This window comes from Entelurus aequoreus, linkage group LG12 (assembly GCF_033978785.1).
Source record: "Entelurus aequoreus isolate RoL-2023_Sb linkage group LG12, RoL_Eaeq_v1.1, whole genome shotgun sequence".
Classification (NCBI taxonomy): Eukaryota; Metazoa; Chordata; class Actinopteri; order Syngnathiformes; family Syngnathidae; genus Entelurus; species Entelurus aequoreus.
Window position 1 is genome coordinate 41,378,849 of NC_084742.1, and position 13,679 is coordinate 41,392,527.

At 41.5% G+C, this 13,679-nt stretch overlaps 1 long non-coding RNA gene across 1 annotated transcript; it reads right to left on the reverse strand.

Moving 5' to 3' along the window:
- Positions 1–557: 557 nt before the first annotated feature.
- Positions 558–12,513, reverse strand: LOC133662843 (uncharacterized). The gene is made up of 3 exons (XR_009828177.1): positions 12,423–12,513; positions 1,539–1,650; positions 558–1,019 (listed from the first exon to the last, which is right to left on the reverse strand). It is a non-coding gene; the product is annotated as an uncharacterized LOC133662843 (long non-coding RNA).
- Positions 12,514–13,679: the final 1,166 nt, after the last annotated feature.

Sequence of the window (13,679 nt, forward strand, 5' to 3'; positions counted from 1 at the left end):
GTAGAAGGTGGGGATTGAACCAGTAACCCTCAGATTGCTGGCACGGCCACTCTCTCAACTTCGCCACGCCGTCCCCGGTCACCCCACGGATGATACCGTGTGGTATCATCCAAAACTGATGTGAAGCATTCAAACAGAAGAATAAGTGATTATTACATTTTACCAGAAGTGTAGATAGAACATGTTAAAAGAGAAAGTAAGCAGATATTAACAGTAAATGAACAAGTAGATTAATAATTTAATAATAATTTTCTACCGCTTGTCCTTAATAATGTTGACAAAATAATAGAATGGAAAACAACATAATATGTTACTGCATATGTCAGCAGGTAAATTAGGAGCCTTTGTTTGCTTACTTACTAATAAAAGACAAGTATGTTATATGTTCACTATTTTATTTAAGGACAAACTTGCAATAAGAAACATATGTTTAATGTACCCTAAGATTTTTTGTTAAAATAAAGCCAATAATGCAATTTATTGTGGTCCCCTTTATTTAGAAAAGTATCGAAAAGTATCGAAATACATTTTGGTACTGGTACCAAAATATTGGTATCGGGACAACACTAATGCACAAAAACAGAAAATTAAGTTGGGTGCAGGTAAAATGTATTGTGTAGAACAAAATATTTACAACAGAAAAAGGAAAACATTTAAAAAACCCAACATTTTTACAACTGCATTTAGAGATTGGTTGATAAGTGCACTTCAAAAGTTATTGGTTGGATTGGAATTGAACAACAAAACTTGTGTCACACAACAGAAAATATGTACAGTCCTGAGTACAGAACTGATGCAACGGCCCACGAGGGTTTGGTGGTGAGGTTGTATTGAATATCCAAGGGTTATTGTTAGAAGGAGTGAGTGGGATTATGCACCGGAGTTAATAGAGTGTATGGGGGGGACAGGCTGTGGCAGCCTTCCTACCAGACCAGTAGTTTCTGCTAGTTATTAGGTGGACACAGTAGCCCCCAGCTCTCGGTTCCTGCTCGCCATGGATTGGTTCCAAATAGAAACACCTGGCAAGACCAAGAACAAGACCAGTAAAGTATCTGAATTAGCACTAAAGGCTTATTTAACTTTGGCTTTTATACTCAAATTCCACGTGTACACATTCTTAAATAGTCATAATAAATGCAATAAACACCAAGTGCTGGACAAACCAGTCAAAAGTGATATAGTGTGCTACATAGCCTGCGCATTTACATTCAATAAATAATCCAACAGTACTGTGTAATCTGCTTACCTTTGTGCATGTAAACACACTGCATCTCAGAGTAAATTAATAAAGTATAAGTCAAAATAACAGACTTTACCATAAACAGGATATGAACTGAAACCCATTCTATCAAATTGATGCTAATGCTAATGCTAATGCTCGGCGCCACTAGCATAGCATGTAGCATTGTTATTCATTTCATTCATTGCTCAACAGTTCCTCTATTTAAGTCAGGAAGCACTACAAGGTTACAATAAGCACAACCCTGTAAATGAAATGCAAGAGTGAATATTTGTTCAAGTTGAACGGAGACACAAACCTGTCCACAGGTGTGGGCTGGCTCCCCCACTCCTCTGAATGAGGAAGACTCGATTGGCTCAGCGCGATCACATGACAGGGAGGGGCGAGAGGTCACATGACACGCACCACACCTGTGATTTAAAGGGACAGGACACAGAACTATTATACAAACGCCTTGTATATTTGCAGATTTTAACCTGGGTTACACAATTGCATACTAAAATTATCTGCCATTCCTAATAATAAGTTGTGCATAGTTCTAACTTATTTTTGTTAATAGACTCAATGCGGATGCACTAAAAACTACAACATGGCTGACGGGGAGAAGACACATCGGCACATTAATAAGACTGCCCATAAAATATGTGCATTCTGAAGAGACAGTCAGAAAGCGGCTTGAAGATTAGTTAGTTTCAGCTTATTTCAAACATGCATACAATACAATGTAATGCATCACATATTTCCAGTTGTTTCATTACATCATTTCCGAAAAGGAGTAGGATGAAGCAGAGCTTATTTAATCCTACCTCTTCTCATATCATAGCAATCTTATCCCATTTATTTGTTCTCTGTTCGCAACAGAACAGTGAATAAATTAATAAATAGGTAAACACATTTAATATACCATAAGAAAGTAAACAGATATTAAAATAAATAAATAAATATTTGACATATTAACATATACACAATATTTAAAGTTCTCATAAATAGTTAAGTTTGGTTCATGTAGGAGATGAATGATATTATCAAAATTTTTTATCTTAGGTCATTCTTGAAAGCTGTCATACTTTGTTCTCAGCTTATTCTTAGAAATGTGTTTTTGTGATCAATGTTCCTCTTGTAGTTTTCTTCATTGATTATAAAAAAAATGGCAGATGATCACTGATGTCGGATATTAGCAGACCACTTGTGGTATTATTATCAAAAACATAAGTAAAAAATATTATCAATAAGTGTGGCGCTGTGTCCTGAGATTCTGCTTGGCCTTGTGATTTTAGGATATAAACTCAGATTATACATTATTTCTGTAAAGTCACCTATGGACTTTTGTTTGTTATTATTCAATAGGTCAATGTTGAAGTATCAACATAAGAAAGTAATTTTTTGACTGATTTCTGTAAAAGTTGCCTTAATCCAGTTCTCCGGATGGTGTCTCCCCCTCCACTCTCAGACACTGCGCGGATCAGCTGGCTCCTGTTTTCACTGACATTTTAACACCTCTCTGGAGCTATGCTGCGTGCCGTCCTGCTTTAAGACCTCCACCATTGTCCCTGTCCCCAAGAAAGCACGGATCACAGGACTTAATGACTACAGGCCGGTTGCGCTGACGTCTGTAGTCATGAAGTCCCTTGAGCGCTTGGTCCTGCCCCACCTCAAGGACATCAGCGCCCCCCTCTTGGACCCACTGCAGTTCGCCTACAGAGCCAACAGGTCTGTGGATGATGCAGAGAACCTGGCCCTCCACTTCATCCTGGAGCATCTGGACTCCCCAGGAACCTACGCTAGGATCCTGTTTGTGGACTTCAGCTCTGCCTTCAACACCATCCTCCCTGGACTGCTACGAGACAAGCTCTACCAGCTCAGCGGGCCCGACTCCCTCTGCAGTTGGATCAATGACTTCCTGACAGACCGAAGACAGCACGTGTGGCTGGGGAAGATTGTCTCGGACAGTCGAACCTCGAACACTGGTCTCCTCAGGGCTGTGTACTTTCCCCCTGGCTCTTCTCCCTGTATACAAATGGCTGCACCTCCAGTCACCAGTCCGTAAAGCTGCTCAAGTTTGCGGATAACACTACCCTCATTGGGCTCATCTCGGATGGCGATGAGTCCGCCTACAGGAGAGAGGTGGACCGGCTGGCGTCCTGGTGCAGCCTCAACAACCTGGAGCTGAACGCCCAGAAAACAGTGGAGATGATCATGGACTTCAGGAAAGTCACAGCCCCACCATCCCCCCTCACCCTGATTGACTCTCCCACCCCCGTCTCCATTGTGGACTCCTTCCGTTTCTTGGGCACGACCATCACCCAGGACCTCAAGTGGGAGCCGACCATCAGCTCCCTCATCAAGAAGGCACAGCAGAGGATGTACGGCAGCTGAGGAAACTTAAGGTGCTGACCGAGATGCTGGTGCAGTTTTACTCAGCCATCATCGAGTCCATCCTCACCTCCTCCATCACCGTGTGGTTCCCCGGCGCCACAGTCCAGGATAAGCATCGACTGCAGCGCATCGTACGTGCTGCTGAGAAGATGATTGGCTGCAAGCTACCATCCCTCCAGGACCTGTTCTCCTCCAGGACCAGGAGGCGTGTGGGTCGGATCACAGCTGACTCTTTTAACCCTGGACACAAACTATTCTCCCCTCTCCCCTCAGGCAGGAGACTACGCTCCATCCAGACCCACACCTCCCGCCACCTGAACAGTTTTTTCCCCTCGGCCATCAGGCACAAGAACAATAACAAGATCTGATAGCTCAGTTACAGCTCTTTTTATCACCAAATCTGTGTTATATGTGTTTTATGTTGCACGATTGCACCAAGAAAAATTCCTAGTTTGTGAACCCGTTCTCAAACAATGGCAATAAGTGAAGTGAAGTGAATTATATTTATATAGCGCTTTTCTCTAGTGACTCAAAGCGCTTTACATAGTGAAACCCAATATCTAAGTTACATTTAAACCAATGTGGGTGGCACTGGGAGCAGGTGGGTAAAGTGTCTTGCCCAAGGACACAACAGCAGTGACTAGGATGGCAGAAGCTGGGATCGAACCTGGAACCCTCAAGTTGCTGGTACGGCCACTCTACCAACCGAGCTATACCGCCCCTATAAAAACTATTCTGATTCTGATTCTGATTCAACATATCAATGTTTGACTTAGGTGATCAATAAATGCAGCTGATTAATATGTTACAAATGTATTGTTTTCATGACATATTTCAATGGTTAGACATTCTAAGATATCATCAATAGCTAATGACATATTTTTTACCACTTTGTAGTTTAAGTTGTTCATCACGTACACAGCTACTTCCCTTCTGTTGTTGTTGGCTCCATTGATATAATTAAGTTCATATCCTTCCAGGTCAAAATAAAAAAATATTTTTGCATCCATCCATGTTTCTGAGGTTGCCATCACTTTGAAGGGTTCGTTGAATTTTTCCAAAAAAACACTTCACGCTGTTGTAGTTTGTATGCCAACTTCTGCCGTTTAAGTGAATAATCGACGGTTTGTTGTTGATTTTAAAGTTTTCGTTATATTGTTTGTCTGTATAATAACAAACAATTATTCCTGGTATGAAAGAGAACATTTCTATCTGGATCTATAGTTTTATTTAATTCCGGACTATTGTGATCTATGGTGCTGAAGGTTTTCAGTTCCATACTTTCCTGTTCAGCAATCTTTGGTGTTGCTCTCTGAATGTCTATAAGTGTAGACAAATTTGCACCTGAGTACAGATCTTCTTGTTCGGTAATCCCTTGAAGCGTTATAATTTTGTAGTTGAATGTCAATGTTTGTTTTTCATCACCTTGTTGGTTTGGTTGCTCTGGGAGTTTAAACATTCGTCAAAATCCTTGATGTCTGGGATTTTGCAGTTGCCGCTCCAAGTTCCCTGAATTTTCCCCCGTTTCCTCAAGTCGCATGTTTTCTTGGCGATTTCAGCATTGCGTTTAGTGAGGTGTTCGTTCATGTACACATTTATGTCCTTCAGCCATATGCCATTTTGGATTTCCTGTTGGCGAGCTTAACGACGGTGACTGGCATGGTGTTGTTTCCTCTTCTATTCAGTGAAATGCACGCATCAAGGGTGTTAATATCGACATCAATTCCTTTCAATTGCAGAAAGTAGACTATTTGTTGCTCCGTTGAAGCAGCGTCCATGTCGTCTAGTTCTCCTCTGTTGTCAACTGCCCTTGCATAAGATCGAGGATTGATATGTAGACCTGCAATGATGATGTCATTCAGTCGTGTAAACTGATTCGCTTCCTCTTTGATGTATTCCAAAACACTGATTTTCCCCAGATTGGTGTTATCTTGTTGTCTGGCATTGAGCTGTTGTCTCAATGCAGCCATCTCCTGCCTGAAGTTCTTCAAATACGTGTTATTTAGTAGCAAGTGTTGGCATAATGCTTCTATCTCCATTTTAATGTTCTCCACAGCACTGCTGTTGTCCCAATGGTTGTTGTCTTGCTGCTTGGCATTCGACTGTTGGTGCAATGTTGCATTCTCTTCTTTCAGTTTCTCCATCTCCTGTTTTAATGCTGTGTCGTCTTCTTGGAACTTTCTAATTTCCATCATATCATCACAATATTATTTTTCTCTCTCTGATATTCTGTTCTTGGAGACTTGCGAAATCGTTTTGTACAACATTGATAATCTATACATGGAAATTGTTCACATTGCTTTGTACCTCATTTACATCGTTTTGTAGAGTCTCTTTTAACCAGTGGTGTGCTGTCAGGGCCAGCAAGGCCTTCTCTGCTGGCCTAACATAACCAGAAATCATGATCATAATTAAAGATAAAAGTAATTTTTTATTTACTTTCCCTAAATATTTCAAAGTATTCATATTCTCTTCATGTCGTGTCATGCTCCTTCCAGCGCTGGTGTTTTTAGGTTATAGAGTTTTTATCCAATCAGAATTCAGCTAGCTTATGTTGCCATGCTGCACCAAATCTGCCCGAGGCCTTCAGAATCAACAATGCGGGCGTCTGTGCACTGTAAGTGAACGGACACAAACAGCTGACAGACAGTTGCGATAGCCAATCACATCACAAGTTGTGGTCAGTAAGGCCTTCTAGCTGGCCTAAGGCAGATATATATTGTGATGTTATGAGCTAGGTAACACAAACAACTCCATTACCCAGCATGCCACAGTAGTGAAGAGCATGCGCAGTAGCCCCATTTAGCCATGCGGGATGTTTTGGATGAGCACGTTGTGGAATAAACTTTAGTAACTCAGCCAACACACCTCGTCTGCATCTTTTATGATGAGACAAGACAACACATATATTTGCAAGGCCATTTTCAAGAAAGATATTTAAAGAGAAACTACATCTTGTGAGACGATGTCGGCCAACCCCGGAAGCTCGAATGGGTTCTACAAATTGTGAATTCAGATATTTTATTTCTTCATTTTGTCACGTTTAATACTTTTTTTGCAATTTTAATTTTGACAGTACCACATAAGATATGTTTTAATTGCTAATGCGTTTTAATTGATTTTTAAATGCGCCAGAAAATTACCTGCTGAAGCGCATAGTGCAAAGATATCGCCCACTTTCTGCACAGTCAGTTGCTACAGAGCTCCAAACTTCATGTGACCTTTCAATTAGCCCACGTACAGTACGCAGAGAGCTTCATGGAATGGGTTTCCATGGCCGAGCAGCTGCATCTAAGGCATACATCACCAACTCCAATGCAAAGCGTCAGATGCAGTGGTGTAAAGCACGTCGCCACTGGACTCTAGAGCAGTGGAGACCTGTTCTCTGGAAGGATGATTCACGCTTTTCCATCTGGCAATCTGAAAGACGAGTCTGGGTTTGGAGGTTGCCAGGACAACAGTGGCAATTTGGTTAAGAAGGATTTATGGTGTAGGGTTGTTTTTCAGGAGTTGGGCTTGGCCCCTTAGTTCCAGTGAAAGGAATTTTGAATGCTCCAGGATACCAAAACATTTTGGACAATTCCATGCTCCCAAACCTTGTGGGAACAGTTTAGAGCGGGCCCCTTCCTCTTCCAACATGACTGTGCACCAGTGCACAAAGCAAGGTCCATAAAGACATGGATGACAGAGTCTGGTGTGGATGAATTTGACTGGCCTGCACAGAGTCCTGACCTGAACCCAATAGAACACCTTTGGGATGAATTACAAGGGAGACTGAGAGCCTTCTCGACCAACATGTGTGTGACCTCAGCAATGCGCTTTTGGAAGAATGGTGGAAAATTCCTATAAACACACTCCACAACCTTGTGGACAGCCTTCCCAGAAGAGTTGAAGCTGTATTAGCTGCAAAAGGTGGACCGACATCAAATTGAACCCTATGGGTTAGGAATGGGATGGCACTTCAAGTTCATATGTGAGTCAAGGCAGGTGGCGAAATACTTATGGCAATATAGTGTATCTTGCCCAAGGACAAAACGTCAGTGACTAGGATGGCTGAATCAGGGATCGAACCGCCGCACTGAATGGTTGTTCTGTGAAGTTTCGGGATGTATATGGGGTGGTTTCCTAAAAGATGTAAAGGAAATTGATCTCCAGAAATGGCCACGAATGAGACGTGGTTGATTGATGAGCCTTTTGTGTGCTTTTGTGTATTGCTGCACCATGTTGAGGCCATTCGGAAAGTGCAGTTGTCTGTGGTTTTACGTAAATATTTGATTGATTTCAATTTTTTTTTAACCTTATTTTATTTATTTATTGTTTATTTATTGTAAAATTTCAATAAAAAAATGTAGAAAGCAATCATGACTGCCAGGAACCCACATGGCTGCGGCGGTTGTGACCCCAAGATGCAGGAAACAGGAGGACCACGTGCAGGTAAGAGTCTTTATTTGTACTCAAAACAAGGAGGAGCAGTCATGCATCCAAAAGGTCCTCAACATAATTAAAATCCTCGAGCACTGAGGAACAGGCGAGGCAGGCATAAAAAGCAGCCAGGTGTGCCGGGCTGCCAATCAGGGACAGGTGAGGGAAACGAGCGCTCAGAGTAGACATGCAGGAAATGGAAATCAAATAAGAGCGCTGAAAGGAAATAAGCACAAAACAAAGAAACACAAAGAGAAGTGAAGTGACAGATCGTCACAATGACCCCTTTAAAATAACCCGTTCTTCGAAAAAAGGAACTGCATTAGTAACCGAAAAATATAAAGTTCCTCCAACAACACGTCCATCATGTTGTCCTGTTACAACTTGTCTCGCTCCTTCCCACGCTCACTCAGGCTACAAGGGTACGCACAAGCTTCAAATCCCCTGCACTTATGCAGCAAAAAGGAGTGACCCGCATGGGATCGGCCCGCCTAATCGCTGCCTGAGACCACTCCTGGCTCACAGGCTGCCAAATAAAGACGAGCCTTGAGCTTTACTCAGCTTTGGGAGGCCGCGTCGGCCATCTCTGACGAGCTCCTGAGGTAAAAAAAAAAAATTGATCGCTGTCACGCCGTTCTCCTGGAAATGTCCCACCGCAATTTAAACGGGACAAAGGAATGTCACCTCTGAGCTGACACGTTAACACACCGCTCGAACCGTATGCATAATACCAGCTGTTTTATTGTTTTTTAATGTTTATTATTATTATTACCTTTCTCGCTGTTTTCACTGCACTGAAACTCCGGAGAGGTTTTGCCTCGATAAATGAGGAGCAGTCAGGCCGAATGAGGGAGAGAGAGAGTGCCGCATGGTTGCACCGCATCCACAATTAGACATTTCATTAGCATCCATTAACATTTCATTTTATTGTGTATATGGGAGCAACAGGATGAGTGGTGAGGGCAGATGGTGCTTTTACTATTGACCCGTGAATACACACAGACTCTCTGTCTGCTAGCATTAGACAGCATGGATGAGGTGTGCAAAACTAATAAACTTCCAGAAAGTTGTAGATTTTAATAGTCTGGGTTTTGCTGTTTTACTCTACTCGTCTTAATTTACAGTGGTGCCTTGACATACAAGTCGAAATGTATTAATCAAAATGCTTGCATCAAATACATTTTCTCATTCTATATGAGTTAAAATTAAAATGTTCCATTGTGGTACCCACAAAAAAAACCATAATTTTAACATTTAACTGTCAGGCACTTGACAGAGGATGGACACAAAGGTGGAGTTGGCAGACAGGCTGTAGGTGAGTGTGGTGGCATTTCTGACCTTTTGAACCATATTTTGTGTCTGTCGAAGTCTGGAGAGAGAGCGAGGTCGAAAAGCATTAAGAATGTCTGCTCGTTTCTTTTTTTTCTATTCCATATGTGGGTTATAGTTGAACGAGTGGTCGGCCTGACCATTCTACAAAATGTTTTGATTGTTTGTTATGGCTAAAGGATTCAAGGAGGTTGCAGAATAAACAGGTCCAAAACAACGGGAACTTGACACATGAGGAAAACACATAAATGGCCAAGTAGACCAAGCTTATGTATGATTCGCATGATTCTCGATTCATCCAAAGTCTTCGGAGGACGTTGTCTGTTTGCGTGACAATTCAATCCAACCTTGTACCATTTGATTATGGGTAAATAAAACTTTTGTAATAAATTCACTTTTGTTGCTGTTTAAGATTCGGACCATCCACCACATGAGTTTATTACAAAGTACGGTCGGTACACAATGCAGCAAAGTTAAAGTTAAAGTTCCAATGATTGTCACTCAGACGCACACACTGGGTGTGGTGAAATTTGTCCTCTGCATTTGACCCATCCCCATGTTCACCCCCTGTAAGGTGAGGGGAGCAGTGAGCAGCAGCATGCGCCGCACTTGGGAATCATTTAGTGATTAAACCCCCAATTCCAACCCTTGATGCTGAGTGCCAAGCAGGGAGGTAATGGACCATTTTTTGTAGTCTTTGGTAAGACTTGGCCGGGGTTTGAACTCACAACCTCCCAGTCTCAGGGTGGACAATCTAACCACAAGGCCACTGAGCAGTGGTCGACAACGAGGCTGATCAGGAACGAGAATGCTGGGACGTAACAAAAAGTACAAGGAACTGTCACAAGGCTGAAGAGTAAAGAGATATACTAATATTAACTTTAACTTTAACTAATATGGGGCTCGTTATGACCCAAGATAGGGAACACCTATGCAGACAAAGACAAACAATGATTCGAAACACCTGGGCAGACACAGACAAGCATAGGGAGTTGTCAAAGGAGTGAGGAACAACCAGGCCTGAATGATGGCAGACATGACATACCACTCAGCCATTTTTAGTATACCGTATTTTCCGGACTACAAGGCGCACTTAAAATCTTTTTTTTCTTCTCAAAACTCGACAGTGCGCCTTATAACCCGGTGCGCCTAATGTACGGAATAATTCTGGTTTTGTTTACCGACATCGAAGCAATTTTATTTGGTACATGGCGTAATGATAAGTATGACAAGTCGAACATAAGAGATACGTGTAGCCTGCAATGTGAAGTGTGAAGTGTGTGAATTATATTTATATAGCGCTTTTCTCTAGTGACTCAAAGCGCTTTACATAGTGAAACCCAATATCTAAGTTACATTTAAACCAGTGTGGGTGGCACTGGGAGCAGGTGGGTAAAGTGTCTTGCCCAAGGACACAACGGCAGTAACTAGGGTGGCGGATGTGGGGATCGAACCTGCAACCCTTAAGTTGCTGGCACGGCCGCTCTACCAACCGAGCTATACCGCCATTGCATATGAGTCATATTGCCATCATATGTGATGGCAATATGACTCATGTAAACAACACCAACATGTATATGTTCCGTTGAAAATATAGAACATTACACAGGGCGCTTAAAAATGTAAAAAAATGTTTTATTATGACTTTGGTAAGCTATGAAGCCGCACCGCTTGATGGATTGTCGGCGCATTAAACACACAAGTATTATTATGGTGTGTGTATAAGGTAAGACATATTATCTAGCGTTTTGTTTTGCAATATTATGCAAAAGCAACCTTTCTTACCTTCTGGTACCTGCTGATCTGTTTTTGGGATCTGCATGAATCCTGAAAAATTGTGCGACGCTGCCTTTGTAGTCCGTGTCGACACCGTAGTTGATAAGCTTCTTCTATTTCTCTATCTTCTTGTTATGGGACATTCATCCTCCTCTGTCGCCGTTTCTAATATAAAGTAGTGTAAAGTTCTTACTTATTTATATCTGTCAGTAAATTTGTCATGAAAGCGCTAAAAGTAAGTTTACATTATTCACCCAACGAACTTTAGTTATTAGAGAGTTCCGGTCAGACGGTTTTTCACAGGACACACCTTGTTGTTGTTTCCGGCGGATGAGGAGATGCTGCTCCATTATTGACTTAAGTAAAGTCTGAATGTCATTAAAACAGTTAGCTCCGTCTTTTGACACTTCTTCCACTCCTGTTCTTGCACGCTACACCGCTACAACAAAGATGACGGGGAGAAGACGCTGCTAAGACTATAAATGGGGGATGGGTCAAATGCAGAGGACAAATTTCACCACACCTAGTGTGTGTGTGACAATCATTGGTACTTTAACTTTAACTTAACTTTAAAGGTGAGCCACGTAAAAAAGACCGCCCACAAAACGGTGCATCTGGAAGTGACTGTCAGAAAGCGGCTTGAAGATGATCTGTAAAACATAATCTATGCAACATTTTGACCAAAGAACCACCATTACATACTATGTAGACCACAAGGAAGTGTTTTCAATTTAGAAAAAAAAAAAAAAAAATATGACTCCTTTAATGCGGCCTAATATATGAAAAAAGATCGAAAATAGACCAGTCATCGGCAGTGCGCCTTATAATCCGGTGTGCCCGTTGATCCAGAAAATCCGGTATGTAGGACCCGGTATACAACATTTCCATGATGAGACCTAATGAGGGACTATGCTTTGTTGTTGGTTGCTTTTAAGTCACTACACAAACTTCCAGCCTCATCTGACGTAAAAAAGTGCCTTACTTTTAACTTTATAATTTGTGGCAATGTTCCTTCAACTGTGAATGATTTGCTCTGAGTGTGTGCATAGAAGAGTCCTTCATCACCAACCACAGACGTTCACAAAAAGATGGATTTTCCCCAAAAAATATTTTAATGGGGGGCTCAGTGACTACTATTTATGGCAACGGAGGAGACAGTGAAATGGCAAGTAATAACAGTAGGTCAGATATGATATGTTAGCATCGTTAGCTTGATCTGTTGTTTAGCTAGCTTAGCCTTCTAATGTAAGACAACAGCATCACCATCCCCCCGACTCACCAGAGAATCACTCCAGTCTTGACAGCAGTGAGCAGGGTAGGTGATGGCGAGGATGAGGAAGCCAGAACAGGTGGAGGTGAAGCTGGAATTGTCTGAAAAAAAATGAAGCGGTAACTTTTGTCTTTAAGGTATATATTTAACAGTGTACATCTTCAAAAAATTATTTCTGGAGAGGGCAGTACATCAAAGATTTCTATTGCAGTCTAAAGGAAACGCCTCAACAAACAAACCTTTTGCAGACGTAGGCAGAGAGTAGGTTATAAAAACGACTGTGGAGCAAAATATATTTAAAATTTACACCAAAGCATATTCAATACATATGTTTTGTGTTTTAAACATATACAATACCGTTCAAAAGTTTGGGGTCACATTGAAATGTCCTTATTTTTTAAGGAAAAGCACTGTACTTTTCAATGAAGATAACTTTAAACTAGTCTTAACTTTAAAGAAATACACTCTATACTTTGCTAATGTGGTAAATGACTATTCTAGCTGCAAATGTCTGGTTTTTGGTGCAATATCTACATAGGTGTATAGAGGCCCATTTCCAGGAACTATCACTCCAGTGTTCTAATGGTACAATGTATTTGCTCATTGGATCAGAAGGCTAATTGATGGTTAGAAAACCCTTGTGCAATCATGTTCACACATCTGAAAACAGTTTAGCTCGTTACAGAAGCTACAAAACTGACCTTCCTTTGAGCAGATTGAGTTTCTGGAGCATCACATTTGTGGGGTCAATTAAACGCTCAAAATGGCCAGAAAAAGAGAACTTTCAACTGAAACTCGACAGTCTATTCTTGTTCTTAGAAATGAAGGCTATTCCACAAAATTGTTTGGGTGACCCCAAACTTTTGAACGGTAGTGTAAGTGTTTTAAACATAGATTAAAATCATGATATATCCAGGTTGCATTTTTAAAATTTAAAGATAGTGCCCGACTGGGATCCAATATGAATTTAAAAGCCCCTGAATTGAGCAGGATATGCCTAAGACAATGTTTTTCAACCACTGTGCCGCGGCACACTAGTGTGGCGTGAGATACAGTCTGGTGTGCTGTGGGAGATTATGTAATTTCACCTAATTGGGTTAAAAATATTTTTGGCAAACCAGTAATTATAATCCGCAAATGTGCCATTGTTGAGTGTATGTGCTGGCTAGAGCTCGGCAGAGTAACCGTGTAATACTCTTCCATATCAGTAGGTGGCAGCAGGTAGCTAATTACTTTGTAGATGTCGGGAACATGGTTTGTCGTGAT